At 38.0% G+C, this 22,090-nt stretch overlaps 1 protein-coding gene across 6 annotated transcripts in view; it reads right to left on the reverse strand.

The window, feature by feature from the left end:
- TMEM144 (transmembrane protein 144) overlaps positions 1-13,715 on the reverse strand; it is a 58,911-nt gene extending 45,196 nt beyond the window's left edge. For 2 of the 6 annotated variants that reach the window (XM_043487529.1, XM_043487565.1), the window contains exon 1: positions 3,783-3,954. The gene's annotated coding sequence lies outside the window, so the exon portion shown is untranslated. Of the gene's footprint in view, positions 1-2,466; positions 2,554-3,782; positions 3,996-13,651 lie in introns of those variants that run through there. The other 4 variants (XM_043487520.1, XM_043487538.1, XM_043487548.1 and 1 more) reach the window with 4 other exon arrangements.
- Between the last annotated feature and the right edge of the window lie 8,375 nt (positions 13,716-22,090).

The following is a 22,090-nucleotide window of genomic DNA, read 5'->3' on the forward strand; positions in this document are numbered from 1 at the left end:
TTTTATTGAATGCAGTATTGGAAGTCCCAGCCATGGCATTGTGGACAAAAAAAGAAATAAAAGGAATTCAAATTGGAAAGAAAGGTGTAAAACTGTCACTGTTTGCAGATTACATATAATATTTATGCTGCTGCTGCTGCTGCTAAGTTGCATCAGTCGTTCCCAGCTCTGTGCGACCCTATGGACAGCAGCCCACCAGGCTCCTCTGTCCATGGGATACTCTAGGCAAGAATACTGGAGTGGGTTGCCATTTCCTTCTCTAAAAATGCATCAAAAATGTGAGAACTAGTATATGAATTCAGTAAAGTTGCAGGGTACAAAATTAAAATACAGAAATCTGTTGCGTTTCTGTATACTAGTAATGAACTATCAGAGAGAGAAATTAATTAAACAACCCCATTTACAATAGCATCAAAAAGAATAAAATCTCTGGGAATAAATCTAACCACAAAGGTAAAAGATCTGTACTTGGAAAACTATAAGACATTGATAAAATTGAAGATGACACAAATGGAAACATATACCATGCTCATGGATTAAAAGACTTAGTATTGTTAAAATGATCATACGACCTAGGGCAATCTACACATTTCATACAATTCCTGTCAAATCAGCATGGCATTTTTCACAGAAGTGGAACAAATAATTCTAAAATGCGTATGGAAACACAAAAGACCCCAAATAGCCAAAATGATCTTGAGAAAGAACAAAGTTTGCGTTATTATGCTCCCTGATTTCATACCACTAAGCTCCAGTAATCAAAACCATATGGTACTGGCACAAAGATCAATGGAACAGAATAGACAGCCAGAAATAAACCTACAAACATATAGTAAACTAATTTATGACAGAGGAGGCAAGAACATACAATGGGGAAAAGAAAACTTTTTTGATAAATGGTGTTGGGTAAACTGGACAGCTATGTGGAAAAGAAATACCAAATAACTGTGTTGTGTACCTGGAAATAATAGAGTGATATAGGTCAACTATACCTCTATTAAAAAAAAAAATTAGACACTGGGAGGAAATATGTCAAAATAGCAAAGACAGTTACCACTGGAGGGTAGGGATTATGAGTGAATTGCAAATTTTTACTTGATGCCTTTATGTGTTTCTAGTAGAACATATGGGCTTCCCTGGTGGCTGAGCTGGTAAAGAATTCTCCTGCAATGCAGGAGGCCTGGGTTCGATCCCTGGGTTGGGAAGATCCCCTGGAGAAGGGAACGGCTACCCACTCCAGTATTCTGGCCTGGAGAATTCCATGGACTGTATAATCCATGGGGTCACAAAGAGTCGGACACAACTGACCGGTATAGTAGAACATATATTGCTTATAAAATGAGAAAAAAAAACAATGTCATTAAGAATGAAAAAAATTAATCTCTTAAATCCCTTCAAGAGTAATGTTCTCGAAAAATACCTTCAGGACTATCTGAAAGTCCAAGGTCAGCAGTTGTGTCCCGCACGACACTATAACCAGCCACTAGAATAAAGGGAAGCAGCTAACTAGCTGTCTGTGCAATCTGGTAGCCATGGGTCACATAAGGATAACTACATTTTCATTAAAATCAATTAAATTTAGCAAAAGAAAAAAATTCAATTCCTTAGTTAAATTAACTACATTTCAAGTGCTCAATGGCCACATAGAGCCAGTAGTTATCACACTGGACAATGCAAAGTGTATGCAGAACATTCCTATCACTGCAGAAAGGTCTACTGGACAACACTCCTAAGCTTATTAAAAAGCTCTGGTTTACTATGAAGAAAAGGACCAAAACTCAAAGAGCTAAGAACTAGACATTTTTCACAAGATAATATCTGGAAAAGGTTACTGAACATAATTCACTTTTCTAGTTGTAAAAGCTATATGAGAAAAATACAAGTCATTTTATCACAAGAGGTAACCACAGTCATGCCACAATATCACTCTTAAATCATATTTGCCACACTGATCTTTTGTTTCACTCACTTCTGTATAAAAATTCTCTGGAATGTAATTTAAAACAATCCAGCTCTTTCCCCCCCAAATTTATATTATAGTGATACCTTCCTATGAATATGTAATGAATAAAGCATTTTTTTAACATCTAAAATCACATTTATTATTTTATTTTACAATAATAAACATTTACTTTCAAGGTGTTTCATTTTTTTCATTGTCAAAGAACAATGCTCTTTGCAGAGAATATTATATATACAACTATCTACAATATATCTTCTTTGGTATTATTAAAGATAGTTTAACCCCAAACAGGGATAACTTCAATACTGATCAATAACTTCAATACTGATCAATAATTTTTAGTAAAAAAGCTATCTATTTGAAACTTTGTGTGCTTTTTTAAAAGGAAACAAAATGCCGGAAAGACAATATCCTCCATGAGGATGTAGTTGAGAAAGAGGTGCTGACATATTTAACACTGACACAGTAAAAAAAAACTTCAATAAAAATACTACAAATCTTACTGTTAGATGCAAACAAAGTTTCAGCCCTGTGGCTTCCATCAGTGGCTTACATGAGTTTTGTTCAAAGGTCAAGCTGGTGGATTGTTGCTAAAATATCAGAGAGGCAATAGGTCAGAGAAACAGGCGATATCCAGGAAGGATATCACAAGACTAAGAACACATGAGTAGGCTCAGCTAAGAAAGCAATTTTGTTTCTATTTTAACTAAACTCAAGGAAGCGGAAAAAAAATCCTTGATAAGCACATTGCAAAGAGAATGCCCACCCTTAAAAACTAGCAAAGTGAGCAAAAAGATGGTTCTATTGAAGAATATTGACAGCCCCAAACCTCTCAGATTTCCCTGAAAGAATAACCTGGTGTGCTAATCACAGTGGATACACTGCGTTTTGACTGCTGGGTGAACCTTAACGGGAGTTACTTAGTTATTAAGGGCAGATGCAGACAAATAAAGTTTACTGCATGCGCCTCTGGTATATTGCAGGAAGCACGTGATCTAATTTCATCGTGGGTTGGCAATGTTTACTATCTTTAAGGAAGAGTCTATTCTTTCTAAATCAATGAAATTTTTGTGGGAAAAAAAAACACCACTCTAGCACATTACTCCCAGTTGTTTTTTTTTTTTTGGTGCAAACCTATCGAGTTAACAAGGCTCAAACTTTTAATTATAATGTTTAATTTAATTTAAATAATTGAAAATATTTAAATTAACTTATACTCTCGACTAAAGTAGTTTTTAAATGGCTACCTACTGATATATTGTTAAACCATATTCATTTATTTTTGTTCTAGTACTTCTGATTCACTGAATAGTACTTCTTTAAATCTCTAGTGGTAATTTCAACTTTTTCCTCTAAATCTCTCCTAGCAACTGAAAGCTTTCCCTCTCATTCTCTCCTAACAATTTAAACGTCTATAGAGACCTTTTTTTGGCTGATATTTGGTTGCGTTCTGATCAATTTTGCTTGCTCCACTTCACCTAAGATTTCGGTTTTAGTTTCATGTTAATTTCCTCAAATCTCCTGGCAGGCTGCGCCGGAGTCTTGGCGAACATTAGCAGTCTTCAATTTACTTACTCTGAGACTTTTTTTTTTTAATTTCAATCAGGAGCATGTTCTAAAAAATCATCAGACACTCCGCTGCCCAGCTGCCCGGGTTTCCCTGAGTTGCTGTCCCCACGCCGCTCGGTGCTCGGGGCTGGGCTGAAATCCGCGGGCGCTCCGCAGCTGCACAGCCGCCTCCCAGCGCAGATGCCGAGCCAGCGCCGCCTTACTCTTCCGGCGCCCAGCCAGCCTGGACTTCCTGCACGACCTTCCTTACCTGTTCACCTGCAGAAAGGGGGGGGGGCAGGGCTCCTGCACCCACGTTCCCAGGCTCGGTCGGGCTCCTTTCCTTCCCGGGAGGCAATGACCCGCACACCTGGCCGCAGAGGACGGAGAAGAACTTCACAAAGGAGATCCCGGACCTGCGGGGCGGCAGGTTGGGAAACACCTTCCCCCAGCTGCCGGGCAGTGCAGGTCACGTGACTTTGTTGTGCGGTCCACAGGCCCCTTGTCAATCAACCAGCAAACTAGAAAGGCTTTTGTGTATTTTAAAACGTGATTGTTTTAGGGAACTCAAAGTGTCACTCTCACTAAATCTCCCAGAGCATGGTATGTTTGGTACTGTTAATGGATAAAAGGACAAGGCATTTCACAACTGTTAGAGATTATCTAAAGCTGTGTTTTCTTTTTTACAGAATGTGAAGAAATTCATCTGACCCACCAATGTCACTAATATCTCTTGTAACATCACAAGATTTTACTTGACATCACCACCCTTTATAAAAAGCTCACAGACTTATTTATCTGTATATTTATTTGGTCTGCTTTGAGGAGCACGTGAGAACAAATCTTCTAGACTCAAGCTTGGCTGCCCATCAGTCCTCTGGGGAGATTTTCTGTTTTGTTTTATTTTTTGAAAAGACTAATACTTGGGGGTTTTCCTGGTGGCTCAGTGGAGAGGAGTCCACCTGCCGATGCAGGGGACATGGGTTTGCTCCCTGGTGAGGGAAGATCCCACGTGCCATGGAGCAACTAAGTCTGTGCACTCCAACTACTGAACATGTGCTCTAGAGCCTGGGAGCTGCAGCTACTGAAGCCTGCCCCGCGCCTACAGCCTGCAGTCTGCAGCAAGAGAAACCACTACAAGAAGCCCCCGCTCACTGCAACTAGAGAAAAAGCCTGCACACAGCAATAAAGACCCAGGGCAGCCAAATTAAAAAGAAAAACTAATACCTGGACCCCACTCCAGGCCAACTGAAATGTAATCTTTAGAAGTGTGATTGGGACATATTTGCTTCTAAAACTTCCTTCAGGTCAGTCTAGTGTGAAGCCAGTATTGAGAATTCCATTCTAGACTGATAGTTATGAAATTTTGTTCCTGGTAAGAATTATCCAGAGAATGGGTCACTAAGCACCTTAGTGACATCTTGATTTAGATTTTGAGAAACATGGCTCTAGTCCCCCACTGTCAGAGGTGCAGCCACAAGCTGAATTTAGCTATTTAAATTTAAATTAGGATAAAAAAATTCAGTACAAGTAGCCACATGTGTGGAGAAGGAAATGGCAACCCACTCCAGTATTCTTGCCTGGAGAATCCCAGGGATGGGGGAGCCTGGTGGCTTGCCATCTGTGGGGTTGCACAGAGTCGGACACAACTGAAGCGACTTAGCAGCAGCAGCAGCAGCCACATATGTGGATTACAGACCATTTCTATTCCTGCAGAAGGGTCTAGTGGACAGCACTGTCCTGGCCTGTCTGTCCTGGGGATCAGCCGTGACTTGCGCAGAGTCTACCCTCGTGAAGATTCCAAAATAGCAAGGGACGGAGCTATGAACACACAGGTTCGGAAAGAGGAAGTTCAAGGAAGGCCTCTCTGAGGAAGTGACTTTGCAATGAGACAGTTCAACGGTTGGTAGTGGATGTAGAGTTACAATGAGAAAGCCTAAAACAGTTCAAAGACAAAGGAGACCCTGGAAGGAAGTCTTGTTTTAAATATCAATCACATTCATAAACTATCATTGTAATTAAGCAGATGGGAAGGTAAAGTGTCATCCCATTTAAGGAATTCAAGAAGCTAAGGCTTTCCACTTCAGGGAAAGAACAAATTTAACAGTTCAGAAAAACTGTGGAGAAATAAGTTCCCCTTTCCACATATCCATACTCACTGATACACACATATACAAACTCTCTCTCTCTTCCAAAAATACAGAGCCTGAATGCAACCTAGAATTGCTGTTTTTGTGATTACAAAAGACCTCAGTGAATGATCACATGGTTAGGTCTTGCTCCAGATTCATTGAGAAACTGAGACTCCCATTGTTGTGAATTCCCTAAAATCTGAGTATGAGTTGGGGACACAGTCAGGCTTGAGGACACATTATGGAATATCCCTCTCCAGGGCTTCTTACATCAGGTTGCAGAGACACCTGAAACATGGACAATCCAAATGTTTTTTTCAAGTTGTTTCATGAGCATTCATGCCTGAGCATGAAGTTTTGTGTTGAAGGAGTCTTGGTAACCTCTAGAAGATGTGGGTTACCTTCACCTTCTGACCCCTTATCTTGGCAAAGTCATTCATTCTCTCTCAACTTCAGTTTTCTAGTATGTAAAATGTGAATAATAAGATCTGTGTACTTTGCCCTTGTGAAATAAAATTCATATTTTATGCCAAGACAGGGATTCCCAGATAGCTTAGGGGTAAAGAATCCATTCTCTTGCCATTGCAGGAGACCCAGGAGACCTGTGTTCTATCCCTGGATCAGGAAGATCCCCTGGAGAAGGAAATGGCAACCCACTCCAGGATTCTTGCCTTGAAAATCCCATGGATTGAGGAACCTAGCAGGCTACAGTCCATAAAGTCACAAAGAGTCGTACGTGACTAAGTTGCACACACATACACATACGTGGGAAGACAAGAAAAATTTAAACGTAAAATTTCTCCTCTGACCAGTGACTGCTCTGCCCTCTGCATTGTGGATGTGCATTTATGCATGGACCAGACCTCCCAAATCAGCAGGAATACTTCAGTTCAGTCACTCAGTTGTGTCCAACTCTTTGCGACCCCATGGACTGCAGCACATCAGGCACCCCTGTCCATCTTGGAGTCTTCTCCAACACCACATTTCAAAATTATCAATTCTTCAGCACTAAGCTTTCTTTATATTCCGACTCCCACACCCATACATGACTACTGGAGAAACCATAGCCTTGACTAGACAGACCTTTGTTGGCAAAGTAATGTCTCTGCTTTTTAATATGCTATCTAGGTTGGTCATAACTTTTCTTCCAAGAAGCAAGCATCTTTTAATTTCATGGCTGCAGTCACCATCTGCAGTGATTTTGGAGCCCCAAAAAATAAAAGTCTCTCACTGTTTCCACTGTTTCCCCATCTATTTGCCATGAAGTGATGGGAACAGATGCCATGGTTTTACTTTTCTGTATTTTGAGTTTTAAGCCAGCTTTTTCACTCTCCTCTTTCACTTTCATCAAGAGGCTCTTTAGTTCCTCTTCACTTTCTGCCATAAGGGTGGTGTCATCTGCATATCTGAGGTTATTGATATTTCTCCCAGCAATCTTGATTCCAGCTTGTGCTTCATCCAGTCCAGCATTCCTCATGATGTACTCTGCATATAAGTTAAATAAGCGGGGTGACAATATACAGCCTTGATGTACTCCTTTTCCTATTTGGAACCAGTCTGTTATTCCACGTCCAGTTCTAACTGTTGCTTCCTGGCCCGCATACAGATTTCTCAAAAGGCACATCAGGTGGTCTGGCATTCCCATCTCTTTCAGAATTTTCCACAGTTTGTGGTGATCCACACAGTCTAAGGCGTTGGCGTAGTCAATAAAGCAGAAGTAGATGTTTTTCTGGAACCCTCTTGCTTTTTTGATGATCCAGTGGATGTTGGCAATTTGATCTCTGGTTTTTCTGCTTTTTCTAAATCCAGCTTGAACATCTGGAAGTTCACGGTTCATGTACTGCTGAAGCCTGGCTTGGAGAATTTTGAGCATTACTTTACTAGTGTGTGAGATGAGTGCAGTTGTGCGGTAGTTTGAGCATTCTTTGGAATACTTCCTCAATCATAAAGAGTAACATTCTTCCAGCATTGATAAGACAACTCCTTAAAAGATAACATTCTTCACGATCTTGTAAAGGGTCATGTGATCTACTATGATGATGTTTAGTCTGGATTATGTAAACTGTGAATAAGATGTCATTTGATATATAGCCCTCTGTCTCAAAACACATAACTGTGCCTTGACTTTTGAAATGCTCTTCCTGGTTATAATCCTCAAATTTGGCTCAAATAAAAATTTTCATTTCTTTGATTGACTGATTAATTTTCCATCAACACCCTTTTGTGTGGTCAAAAGATATAATGGATATGAAATATTACTATTAATATTTCTGGTTTCTGCTCTGACATATGAAGATCTTGAAAATTGTCACTACTGCCACCACAATAAGAAAAAGTTGAACCAACTGAAAATCAGTGATTCTTTTTACACCTACCAGAGAACTGAGGTCACCGGACAAATCACCTCTCTGGAAACTGAAGCAGATAATCCCAGCTGACTAGGAGCAGAAACCCCTGTCGCCAGTCACGGATGGGGCAGTAATCAGAGCACAGCTTGAGACCGAGTGTGAACTTGACAGAGTGGAAAACTCTGAGGCAGCAGGATGTAGGCTTAGGTCAACACCCACACTTTCATGATTTTTACCTTGAGGAGCCCTACCAGTTTTTCCTGTGAAGATAAGACAGAAAGTCCCTCTTGGGTCCGGCAAGGAGGAGGAGCAATAGCTTTGAAATACACATAAAACTTCCTGTCCCTGAAACAAAGGCTGCATGAACACTCAGTCGCTCAGCCATGTCCAGCTCTTTGTGACCCCATGAACTGTAGCCCACAAGGCTCCTCTGTCCATGGGATTTCCCAGGCAAGAATACTGGTATGGGTTGCCATTTCCTTCTCCAAAGAATCTTCCCCACCTGGGGATCGAACTGACATCCCTTGCATCTCCTGCAGTGGCAGTTGGATTCTTTACCACTGAACCACTTGGGAAGTTGAAACAAAGCTAGTTCTCAAGGGTCATTTCTGTATCAGAGCTCTATCTGACCTTGAGAGAGAATAATTAGACAACTTCTGCTCCTTCAAGCCTGTCTCACATGAGGAGAAAGAGAACTGCTGGTTCCCACTTGTATATTTGAATATTTTGCAGGTTGTCATGCCTGTCATCACAAGAAAGTTGAAGAACTATTCATAGCCCAGGGATTCCAGCTCGCTAAAAATGGAGATTTAATCATAAGATTATAGACTGTATCCCCTTCCCAATTCCTTACTTTCCAGTTACAGTAGCAGTGGATTATAACTGAGAGCTGCAGGACACAGACACAGTTCTGGAAGGAGTTTCTAAGAAAACCTAAAGACAAAAGAGCAGGCAAAACAAATGGCATTAAAGGAAAGTGAAACCTCTGCTCAGCAAATATTAAACACAGCTTAATGTGGCCATTTTAACATAAAAGCTCACACTAAAGACTTGCTTATCTCAGTTCCTATTATCTGACACATTATGCCTGGCTTATAAAAAAATGCTGAAAGGTGAGCAGTCTGAAGAAATAGAGCAAGCATCAGAAGCAGACTTGAAATTGGTAGAAGTTTTGGAATTATCAGGGTGGGAACTTAAAATACTTATAATTAATATGCTAAGAGGTTTACTGGAGAAATTAGACAACATGCGAGAATAGATGTGTAACATATGCAGAGAAATAAAAAAACTCTTAAGAATCAAAAGAAAGTGTTAGAAAACAAAACACTGAAACAGAAATGAAGAACACTTTTCACAGTTGAGAAATAATCCATGAGTCTGAATATATGTCAATAGAAACATCTCAAATTTCAGTATAAAAACAGATTTTTTATTTTTTTTATTTTTAATTTTTTTTTCATTTATTTTTAGTAGTTGGAGGCTAATTACTTTACAATATTGTAGTGGTTTTTGCCATACATTGACATGAATCAGCCATGGATTTACATGTGTTCCCCATCCCGATCCCCCCTCCTGCCTCCCTCCCCATCGGATCCCTCTGGGTCTTCCCAGTGCACCAGCCCTGAGAACTTGTCTCATGCATCCAACCTGGGCTGGTGATCTAAAAACAGATTTTTTTTAAAAAGGAACAATATTCAGGAACTATGAAAAATTACAAAAAAGTGTAAAATATAGGTAATGTGAATACCAAACAGAAAAGAAAGGATACGAATATTTGAAGTAATAGTGCCTGAGAATTTTCCAGAATTGATGCCAGATACCAAACCAGAGACTCACAAAGTTCAGAAAACACCAAATAGGATAAATACAAAATTATCTACATGTCAGTATATCATATTCAAATTGCAGAATGTCAGATAAAGAAAAAAAATACTGAAAGAAGCTGGAGGAGAAAATTACCTTACCTATGGCAAAGCAAGAATAGAATTACATCAGATATCTCTCTTCAGAAACCAGGCAAATGAGTGGAATGGAACATTTAGAATGCTGAAAGAAAAATCCACCAATGCATAATTCTGAATCCAGTTAATTAATTATCCTTCAAAAGAGAAGAGGAAATAGACTTTCTCAGACCTCCCCCCGCCAAAAAAAGGAGGGGGGAATCTTTCACTACTAGATATACCTTGGAAGAAATGTTAAAATAAGTTCTTCATAGACAAGAAAATAATATAATCAGAAACTTTGATCTACATGAAGAAAGGTAGAACACGAAAAAAGAATAAACAAAAGTAAAAATAAGATTTTTATTCTTAATTGATCTAATAGGTAACTTCAAAATAATAATAGCAACAATATATTTTATAGGGAAAGAGTGAAGGGACAAAGTAAGTGATTATATTGTTAATCCCACTCAGTTCAGTCGCTCGGTCATGTCGGACTATTTGCGACCCCATGAATCGCAGCTAACCAGGCCTCCCTGTCCATCACCAACTCCCGGAGTTTACCCAAACTCGTCCATCGAGTCGGTGATGATGCCATCCAGCCATCTCATCCTCTGTCGTCCCCTTCTCCTCTTGCCCTCAAACCCTCCCAGCATCAGGGTTTTTCCAATGCGTCAGCTCCTCGCATGAGGTGGCCAAAGTATTGGAGTTTCAGCTTCAGCATCAGGCCCTCCAATGAACACCCAGGACTGATCTCCCTTAGGATGGACTGGTTGGATCTCCTTGCAGTCCAAAGGACTCTCAAGAGTCTTCTCCAACACCACAGTTCAAAAGCATTAATTTTTCAGCGCTCAGCTTTCTTCACAGTCCAACTCTCACATCCATACATGACCACTGGAAAAACCATAGCCTTGACTAGACAGACCTTTGTTGGCAAAGTAATGTCTCTGCTTTTAAATATGCTATCTAGGTTGGTCATAACTTTCCTTCCAAGGAGTGAGCGTCTTTTAATTTCATGGCTACAGTCACCATCTGCAGTGATTTTGGAGCCCCAAAAAATAAAGACTGACACTGTTTCCACTGTTTCCCCATCTACTTCCCATGAAGTGATGGGACAAGATGCCATGATCTTAGTTTTCTGAATATTGAGCTTTAATCCAATTTTTTAATTCTCCTCTTTCACTTTCATCAAGAGGCTTTTCAGTTCCTCTTCACTTTCTGCCATAAGGGTGGTGTCATCTGCATATCTGAGGTTATTGCTATTTCTCCCGGCAATCTTGATTCCAGTTGTGTTTCTTCCAGTCCTGCGTTTCTCATGATGTACTCTGTGTATAAGTTAAATAAGCAGGGGAACAATATACAGCCTTGACGTACTCCTTTTCCTATTTGGAACCAGTCTGTTGGTCCATGTCCAGTTCTAACTGTTGCTTCCTGACCTGCATACAGGTTTCTCAAGAGGCAGGTCAGGTGGTCTGGTATGCCCATCTCTTTCAGAATTTTCCACAGGTTATTGTGATCCACACAGTCAAAGGCTTTGGCATAGTCAATATTTAAGCAGAAATAGATGTTTTTCTGGAACTCTCTTGCTTTTTCGATGACCCAGCGGATGTTGGCAATTTGATCTCTGGTTCCTCTGCCTTTTCTAAAACCAGCTTGAACATCTGGAGGTTCTCGGTTCACGTATTGCTGAAGCCTGGCTTGGAAAATTTTGAGCATTACTTTACTAGCGTGTGAGATGAATGCAATTGTGCTGTAGTTTGAGCATTCTTTGGGATTGGAATGAAAACTGACCTTTTCCAGTCCTGTGGCCACTGCTGAGTTTTCCAAATTTGCTGGTATATTGAGTGCAGCACCTTCAGAGCACCATCTTTCAGGATTTGAAATAGCTCAACTGGAATTCCATCACCTCCACTAGCTTTGTTCGTAGTGATGCTTTCTAAGGCCCACTTGACTTCACACTCCAGGATGTCTGGCTCTAGGTGAGTGATCACACCATCGTGATTATCTGGGTCATGAAGATCTTTTTTGTACAGTTCTTCTGTGTATTCTTGCCACCTCTTCTTAACATCTTCTGCTTCTGTTAGGTCCATACCATTTCTGTCCTTTATCGAACCCATCTTTGCATGGAATGTTCCCTTGGTATCTCTAATTTTCTTGAAGAGATCTCTAGTCTTCCCCATTGTTTTTTTCCTCTATTTCTTTGCATTGATCACTGAGGAAGGCTTTCTTATGTCTCTTAGCTATTCTTTGGAACTCTGCATTCAAATGGGAATGTTTCCTTTTCTCCTTTGCTTTTTGCTTCTCTTCTTTTCACAGCTATTTTTAAGGCCTCCTCAGACAACCATTTTGCCTTGGTTGTAGGTAAAAAAAAAAAAATTATATATATATATATATATATATCCCCTGTAGGTTAATGATTATTCAAGAAACCAAGTTTGCTAAACCACAAGACCAACCATATTTGCTTAGCAATAAAGCCATGCAGTAGAAGCATAAGACATGCCCCAAAACAATAAAGTAATGGTGCATGAGAACCGTAGACTGACCAATGTGCTCAGTAAGTTAATGATTTCTGTGACACGCTGTCTTCACACATACAAAACAATAATTTCCAAAACTTGACCATGTAGGGACAAGGAAACTCCCTGCTCAACCTGGAGGAGGAACTGCCTACTCAAGAGAGACAAATAAGGTCTTCTTCTCCCTCTCCACTTTTCCTTTGATTATAAAACTGTAGCCCATAGGTTCTCAGAGCAAAGCATTTCTTGCCCACCTGCTTGTAAGCCTCACAAGCATCCTATTCTAATACATCACTTCTTACCTACCACTTTGCTCTCATTGAATTCTTTACACTGAAACATAAAGGACTATGGTAACAAAGTTCTTTGGAGCACTCCTGAAATGACACTTAAAGACTTCCCATTAGATTATTATAGCTTATGGGTAAGTGAAATGAATGACAGAGTGTTATAAGAGATAAGAAGGAGGAGCTGGAAATAGTTTATAATAAAGAAATTGCATTACCCGTGAAGAGGTATAGTGTTATTTGAAAGTGGTTTTAGATTAGTTATAATTGTGCTGTATACTCAGACAATTCTTAAAATAACTGTGCAGAAAGTATAATTAATATGCTAAGAGAGGAGAGAAGATGGAATAAATCACATAAATCATTACGGACCTCCAGGTGGCACTAGTGGTAAAGAACCCACTTGCCAATGCAGGAGTCTTAAGAGATGTGGGTTCAGTCCTTGGATCAGGAAGATCCCCTGGAGGAGGAAATGGTAACCTACTTTTATAAAAAGCATAATTAATATGCTAAGAGAGGAGAGAAAATGGAATCACATAAATCTTTAATTAAAACTAAAAAAAAAGCAGAAAGGGGGAGGGAAGAAAAAATAAAAGCAGAAAGGCAATAAGCAGAAAAAAGTTTATGGTAGATATTAATCTACCTCTATCAATAATCACTTTAAATGTGAATTGTTTAAATACACCAACAAAAAAATAAAGACTGGCAGAGTGAATAAAATATAGGACTCAATTACATACATGTTGTTTATAAGAAACTGACTTTAATTATAAAGACACAAATGAAAAAGGATAAAGATACACCATGGTAACACTGATCAGAAGAAAGTTGGATTAACCATTTTAATTTCTGACAAAACTGACTTCAGAACAAGGAAAATTTTAAGGATACATAATGATAAAGGGTCAACTCACCAAGATGACATGACAATCCTGTGTCTGCATCTCATAGTACAGCACTGAAGTATATGAGGCAAAGCCAGATAAAACTGCAGGGAGAAAGAGACTTAAATGCACTATTATAGGTGGAGTCTTCAGCAACCCTCTATTGGTAATTGACAGATTCAGCAGGCATAAAATCAATGAGGATATAGTTGAATTGAATGCTGCCATCATCATCTGGGTCTAACTGTCAGTTGTATATTCCACCCAATCAGAGGAGATGATGCATAAAACACTAACCTTATACAGAAAGTTCTTCAAGCTCACATAAAACATTAACCAGAATAGGCTACATTCTAGGCTGTACAGAACATCTCAACACATTTAAAAGAATAAGTATCACACAAAGTATTGAGAAAGTTAAAGCTTAAGGCCCTTTAAGGAGGAGGTGAACATTCTTGCTCATAAGTATAAGGAAAATTCCTTAAGCCTTGTGCAACAAGGTATCTTCCCGGAGAACTGGCCTTTCTTTAGGTCTGGAACTAATGATCACACAATACAATGTCTTATTCATGGAAATGGTTTTTTATGTTAATGATTATAATTGTAACAGATCTTGCCTGGGAACCTGTTTCTTGATACTTGTATCCCTGATTACATAGCAATAGTATATCTCACCCAGAGAGGTTGCCCAGAACTGTTCTTTCTGGCTAATTTTGTGCCAAAGTTATCTTAGGATGTATACCTTGGGAAAAGGTCTGGTGGAACTCTTACAACCTTGAAGTATTCTTTTTATCTATTATCAGCAGCTAGTTGAGAAGTATATAAGGTCGCGCTTTAATTAGTGAGGCAGTTTTACCCCCTTCTGATGTCTATGTCAGAAGCATTCTCTGTCCCGTCACTTTAAATAAAATTTTGCACACAAAGCTCTGAGTGACTGAGACCTGTCTTTGGTCCCAGAGTTAAATCTTCTCTTTCAGAGACCATGAATCCAGCAGCACCATTCACTGTAAGCTATCAGTACACTGTCAGAGCACAACAAAATTAAGTGACAAATAAATGTGGAAAATACACAACACATTTCTAAATAACTCATGGATCAAAGAAGTGCTCTCAAAAGAAAATTTATTTCAAGCTGAATGAAAATACTGCTTATCAAGCTTATGGGATGCAGTGAAAGCAATATATAGAGGAAAATTTATGGCACCTAATACATACATTAGAAAAGAAACATCTAAACTCAACAATCTAAGTTTCCATAAGAGGAAACTAGAAACAGAAGAGTGAAATAGGTGCAAAGTAAGAAGAATAAAAAAAACCAGAAATCAATGAAATTGAAAACAGGAAAACATTAGAGAAAATAAAGGTAATAACTATTTATTTGAAAAGATAAAATATATAAATCTCTAGCTTAGGCTAACTAAAGAAAAAAATGCACAAATCACTCTTCCTAGAAATGAAAGTGAAGACATCACTACTTACCACAGGGATGTTAAAAGGATAATAAAGAAATGTTATAAACAGTCCTATGGCCATACATTTGATAACCTAGGTTAAATGGACCAATCCATAAAAAGACATAATTGCCAAAACTCAACTAAAGAGAAGTACACAGTTTGCTTCAGAAATGTTATGCAAAGAAACTGAATCAGTAATAACCTTTCCAAGCAGAAAGCACCAAGCCCAGATAAGTTCACAGGTGAATTCTACCAACATTTAAGGAAGAAATGTGTACCTATTATCTATACTCTTTCAGAAAATAGAAACAGAAAAACACTTCCTAACTCATTCTATGAGGCTAGCACTACCCTAATAATAAAACCAAATAATCACAAGCAAACTACAGACCAGTATCATTCATGACTATATATGAGAAGATTGACAGTAAAACATTAGCAATTAGAAGCCAACAATATTATAAAAAGAATTATACCCAATGTCCAAGTGAGACTTATTGCAAGTGTGCAAGAATGATTCAATATTAAAAAACCAATTAATATAATGCATCATATTAACAAATTTTTAAAAAATTGCATGATCACATCAATAGATACAGGAGAACCATTTGACAAAATCCAATACCCATTCCTAATGAAAATACTCAGCAAACCAGAAATTGAGGAAGAGGAACTTCCCCAGTTTGATAAAGAACATCATTAAAAACCTACAGTTATGATCGTACTTCACAGTGAGAGACTAGGGGCTTTCCCACTGAGATCAGGAACAAGATAAGGATAGCTCCTCTCACAACTGCTTTTCAACACTGTGATAGAAGTACTCGCTAAAGCAATAAGACAAGAAAAAAATAAAAGATACACAGATTGGAAAGGAAATAATACTACTGTCTTTATTCATGCATGATTTGATTTTGTATGTAGAAAATCCTAAAGGATTACAAGAAGAACTCCTGGAACAAGTAAGCAATTATAGCAAGGTTGCCAGATACAAGATTAGTATATATGTCAATTGTTTTCTATATGCCAGCAACAGTCAGTATAATTTGAAGTTAAAAGTACTATACCATTTACATTATCACTAAAACAAATACTTAGTATAAATATAACAATATATATATACATAAGCCCTATATGAGGAGAAGTAAAAAATAATTTTGAACAAAATTGAAGAACTAAAGAAATGGAGAAATATTCCATGTTCATGGATAGAGAAAGTATTATTACGATGTCACTCTTCTCAAGTGGATCTGTAGGTTGAAAGCTATCCAAATAAACATCCTAAAAACTTATTCTGTGAATATTGATGAATTGATTCTAAAGTTTATACAGAAAGAGGAAAGACCCAGAATTGCCAACAAAGTACTGAAGATAGCAAAGAAAAATGATAATACCAAGTTTCAAGACTTACTGGAAAGTACAATAATCAAGATAATGTGGTATTAGTGAAAGAATAGACACATAGATCCATGGAACAGAATAACGAGCCCCAAACAGACCCATATGTAGAGAGTCAATTATTTTTTATAAAGAAACTGGTAGAGAAAGAGTAGTCCTTTCAAGAAATGGTGCTGAAACAGCTAGACATCCATGTGCAAAACTAAGTTAGCTGCAGACCTTATAATTTTTACAAAATTTTAAGACAAATCATATACCTAAATGTAAAATATGAAACTTAAAAACTTGTAAAAGATAGCATAGGAGAAAATCTAACTGACACTAAGTCTAGTGATGAGCTTTTATGTGCAATGCTAAAACCACAATGAATAAAAGAAACAATTAATTGAACTTATTAAAATTAAAAATAGTGCTCTGTGAAAGATGTTAAGAGAATGAAAAGACAGTCCTAATATGGGAGAAAATATCTGTGAAATACATGTCAGACAAAAAACTTGTATCCAAAAATATACAAAAAACTCTTAAAATTCAATAGTAAGAAAGTCAGCAACACGTTAAAAAGTGGACTCAAGATCTGAACAGATAGTTCATTAAAGATTTTAAAATAGCAAATAATTATATAAAATGATGCTTAGTATCATATGTTACTAGGAAGTTGCAAGTTAAAATATTTGAAAGTTACATCACACTTTTAATCACTATACACCTACTAAGATGGTTCAAATCCAAAAATCTGACAGTAGCAAATTATGAAAATGTCTTAGAACAATAAGAACTCTCATTCATTACAAGTAGGACTGCAGAATGATGTGGTTACTCTGAAAGACAGGTAGGTGGTTTCTTACAAAGAAAAGCAGTCTTACCATAAAATTTGGTAAACATTCTTCTAGGTATTCATACAAAAGTATTGATACTTATACATAATCTTTCTAGCAGCCTTATTCATAATTGCTAAAAATTGTTAAGCAACCAAGATGTCTATCAATAGGTGAGTGGGTAAGCAAACTGTGGTACATCCATACAGTAGAATGTTATTTACTAATATAAAGAAAGAAACTATCAAGCCACAACAAAAACATGGAGAAACTTTAAATGCATATTTTTAAGTCAAAGAAGCCAATCTGAAAGGGCTCCACACTGTATGATTCTAACTATACGATGTTCTTGACAGAACAAAACTATGGAGATATTAATACTAAAAAGACCAGTAGTTGTGAGAAGTTCAAGGGGAGGAGGGGAGTGATGGTGGGGGATTAAGGAGAGTGAAACTGTCTGAATGATAATGTAATGATGGGTACTTGATATAATACATTTGTTGGAATCCATAAAACTGAACAGTGTAAAATGTAACCTCTAACCAAACAACAGACTTTATTTCATAAAAATGTTTCAATATTGGTTCATCAATTATATCAAAGGTACCAAACTAATGCAAGATGTTATTAACAGGGGAACTGTAATAGAGGAGGGGTGAGGTATATGGGAACTCTATCCTGTATGCTTAAATTTTTCTGTAAATCTAGAGCTGTTCTAAAAATAAATTTGGAGGGGGAAGGATAAATAGGAGTTTGGGACTAACATGCTCAGTTCAGTTCAGCCAGTTCAGTCACTCAGTCCTGTTCAACTCTTTGCGATCCCATGGACTGCAGCATTCCAGACCTCCCTGTCCATCACCAACTCCCAGAGTTTACTCAAACTCATGTCCATTGAGTTGGTGATGCCATCCAACCACCTCATCCTCTGTCATCCCTTTCTCCTCCTGCCCTCAATCTTTCCCAACATCAGAGTCTTTTCAAATGAGTCAGTTCTTCGCATCAGGTGGCCAGAGTATTAGAGCTTCAACCTTAACATCAGTCCTTCCAATGAGTATTCAGGACTGATTTCCTTTACGATTGACTGGTTGGATCTCCTTTCTGTCCAAAGGACACTCAAGAGTCTTCTCCAACACCACAGTTCAAAAGCACCAATTCTTCAGTGCTAAGCTTTCTTTATAGTCCAACTCTCACACCCATACATGACTACTGGAAAAACCATAGCCTTGATTAGATGGACTTTTGTTGGCAAAGTAATGTCGCTGCTTTTTAATAAGCTGTCTAGGTTGGTCATAACTTTTCTTCCAAGGAGTAAGCATCTTTTAATTTCATGGCTGAAGTCACCATCTGCTGTGATTTTGGAGCCCCAAAAAAAAGTTTCTCAGTTTCCCCATCTATTTGCCATGAAGCAATGGGATCAGATGCCATGATCTTAGTTTTCTGAATGTTGAGCTTTAAGCCAACTTTTAAACTCTCTTCTTTCACCTTCATCAAGAGGCTCTTTGGTTCTTCTTCACTTTCTGCCATAAGGGTGGTGTCATTTGCATATCTGGGGTTATTGATATTTCTCCCAGCAATCTTGATTCCAGATTGTGCTTCATCCAGCCCAGTGTTTCTCATGATGTACTCTGCATATAAGTTAAATAAACAGGGTGACAATATACAGCCTTGACATACTCCTTTCCTGTTTGCAGCCAGTTTGTTATTCCATGTCCAGTTCTAACTGTTGCTTCCTGACCTGCATACAGATTTCTCAAGAGGCATACCAGGTGGTCTGATATTCCCTTCTCTTGAAGAATTTTCCACAGTTTGTTGTGATCCACACAGTCAAAGGATTTGGCATAGTCAATAAAGCAGAAGTAGATGCTTTTTTGAAACTCTCTTGCCATTTTGATGTTGGCAATTTGATCTCTGGTTCCTCTGCCTTTGCTAAATCCAGCTTGAACATCTGGAAGTTCACAGTTAACGTACTGTTGAAGCCTGGCTTGGAGAATTTTGAACATTACTTTACTAGTGTGTGAGATGAGTGCAATTGTGTGGTTGTTTGAGCATTCTTTAGCATTGCCTTTTTTGGGATTGAAGTTAAAACTGACATTTTCCAGTCCTGTGGCCACTGCTGAGTTTTCCAAATTTGCTGGCATATTGAGTGCAGCACTTTTGAAGCATGATTTTTTAGGATTTGAAACAGCTCAACTGAAATTCCATCACCCCCACTAGCTTTGTTCATAGCGATGCTTCCTAAGGCCCACTTGCCTTCACATTCCAGGATGTCTGGCTCTAGGTGACTGATCACACCATTGTGATTATCTGGGTCATGAAGATCTTTTTTGTACAGTTCTTCTGTGTATTCTTGCCACCTCTTCTTAATATCTTCTGCTTCTGTTAGGTCCATACCATTTTTGTCCTTTATCGAACCCATCTTTGCATGAAATGTTCCCCTGGTAGTTCTAATTTTCTTGAAGAGATCTCTAGTCTTTCCCATTCAACTGTTTCCCTCCACTTCTTTGCACTGATCACTGAGGAAGCCTTTCTTATCTCTCCTTGCTATTCTTTGGAACTCTGCATTCAAATGGGTGGATCTTTCCTTTTCTCCTTTGCTTTTTGCTTCTCTTCTTTTTATAGCTATTTGTAAGGCCTCCTCAGACAGCCATTTTGCTGTTTTGCAATTCTTTTTCTTGGGGATGGTCTTGATCCCTGTCTCCTATACAATGTCATGAACCTCTGTCCATAGTTCATCAGGCACTATGTCTATCAGATCTAATCCCTCGAATCTATTTCTCATTTCCACTGTATAACCGTAAGGGATTTGATTTAGATCATACCTGAATGGCCTAGTGGTTTTCCCTACTTCCTTCAATTTAAGTCTGAATTTGACAATAAGGAGTTCATAATCTGAGCCACAGCCAGCTCCCAGTCTTGTTTTTGCTGACTGTATAGAGCTTTTTCAACATGTACACACTACTATATATAAGATAGATAAACAACAAGGACCTACTGTATAGCTCAGGAAACTATTTTAAGTACCTTGTAAAAATCTATAACAAAATAATCTATACATGTATGTATGTGTACGTGTGTGTATAACTGATTCATTTTGCTGTGTACTTGAAACACTGTAAATCAACTATTTACAATGATTGAAGGCAGAAAGAGAAGAGGGGGACAGAGGATGAGATGATTGCATGGCATCACCGATTCAACGGACATGAACTTGGGCAAACTCTGGAAGATGGTGAGGGACAGGGAAGCCTGGCATGCTGCAGTCCGTAGCATCACAAAGGGTTGGACATGACTTGGCAACTGAACAACAAAATCAACTATATTTCAGTAACAAAGTAAATAAAAAGTAAAACCTATGGAAGTATTAAGTCTGTGATTATTTTGTGAAAGTTAACACTATTTCGTATGCTAGTTAAAGTATATCAACTACATACATATGAGAAGATATAGATAGATAGATATGCTTTTTAATTTGATTATCTTTTTAGACCATTCACTGAATATAAGAAACAAGTTTATAAAGTGAAACATATACTGAGAAGTACCACTTTATCCTTTCCCTTAGAATAAAAACCAATTACTTCCCATTTTGATCTCTGAACACCTGTTTATTATTTGATGGCTCTTCTGGATAAGTACGGATGTAAGACCTAGGCTTCCTTTCTCTTTCCCATAGTTGCTAAATGATCTTCTCGGATATAATATGTGCTATCCTTATCCCAAATTTAGATTCTAGACAGAATGAAGAACTGTGAATTGCAGAAAAATCCTGTTTATTCACTAGATAGTGAAATAATTCACTTCAGTGTTGAAAAGAACTCTTCCTGGGTTCTTTGCAAAGGAAGACATCAATTTAAAACAAATAATTTTCAAGAAGAGTTTTGTTATATCATGAAAGCAAACAAAAATTTCCAAGAATAACGTGACACTAGAAAAATATGCTGTGGGCATTGATGATGCAAAATGTTAAAAATAAATGTTCCTTCCCCAATCCAAAGCTTATTTATCATGTAAACAATTTCACAATAAAGTTTAGTTCAAAGAAAAATAATTACATTTTATTGAGTTTTTAAATTGGGTTCACAAAAGAGTTAGATCTTTATTCTTGAAAAAGTTCACTATAATAAACTGAACCAGTTAGTTTTAATCACCTATTTTGAGTTTAGGAGAGAACTAACACTATTTATTTGCTTTTATTTATTTATATTAATTTTATGAAGTCTTGGAAGCAGTGTAGAATGAGAACATAATAGGAATGAAATATAAAAAACAGAGAACTTATAAATGAGAGAAGAAAATCAAGATGAAATGAAACAAAAGGTACAGATTCTAAGAACCCATATATTTGTTATGCAAACTAGTAGTAAATTTTAGAGGCATCTTTATAAAGTGGAAGCCAATCACAAAAGCCTATATTTGAGGCATTTTTAAAGTATTATTTTTTTAAATCTTTTGACCATGCTGAGAGGAACATGTCATCTTAGTTCCCTGACCAGGCATCAGGTTGACTCCATGACCCAGAGTCTTAACCACTGGACCACCAGAGACATCTCCTTAAGTTAATGTTGATTGGATATCCATGCATCCTTGACACTCATGTATTCATCTGAGAAATCTTTATGGAGGACCCACAATAAACTGGAGTGTGTATCCGAATTGGGAAGAGACAACAATCCATGCACCAACTCAGCTCTCAGCTACCCAGTGCAGAGGTATCATCTATAACAAAAGTGAAAGTGAAGTCGCTCAGTTGTGTCCGACTCTTTGTGACCCCATAGACTGTAGCCTACCAGGCTCCTGCATCCATC

This window comes from Cervus canadensis, chromosome 1, assembly GCF_019320065.1.
Source record: "Cervus canadensis isolate Bull #8, Minnesota chromosome 1, ASM1932006v1, whole genome shotgun sequence".
Lineage (NCBI taxonomy): Eukaryota > Metazoa > Chordata > Mammalia > Artiodactyla > Cervidae > Cervus > Cervus canadensis.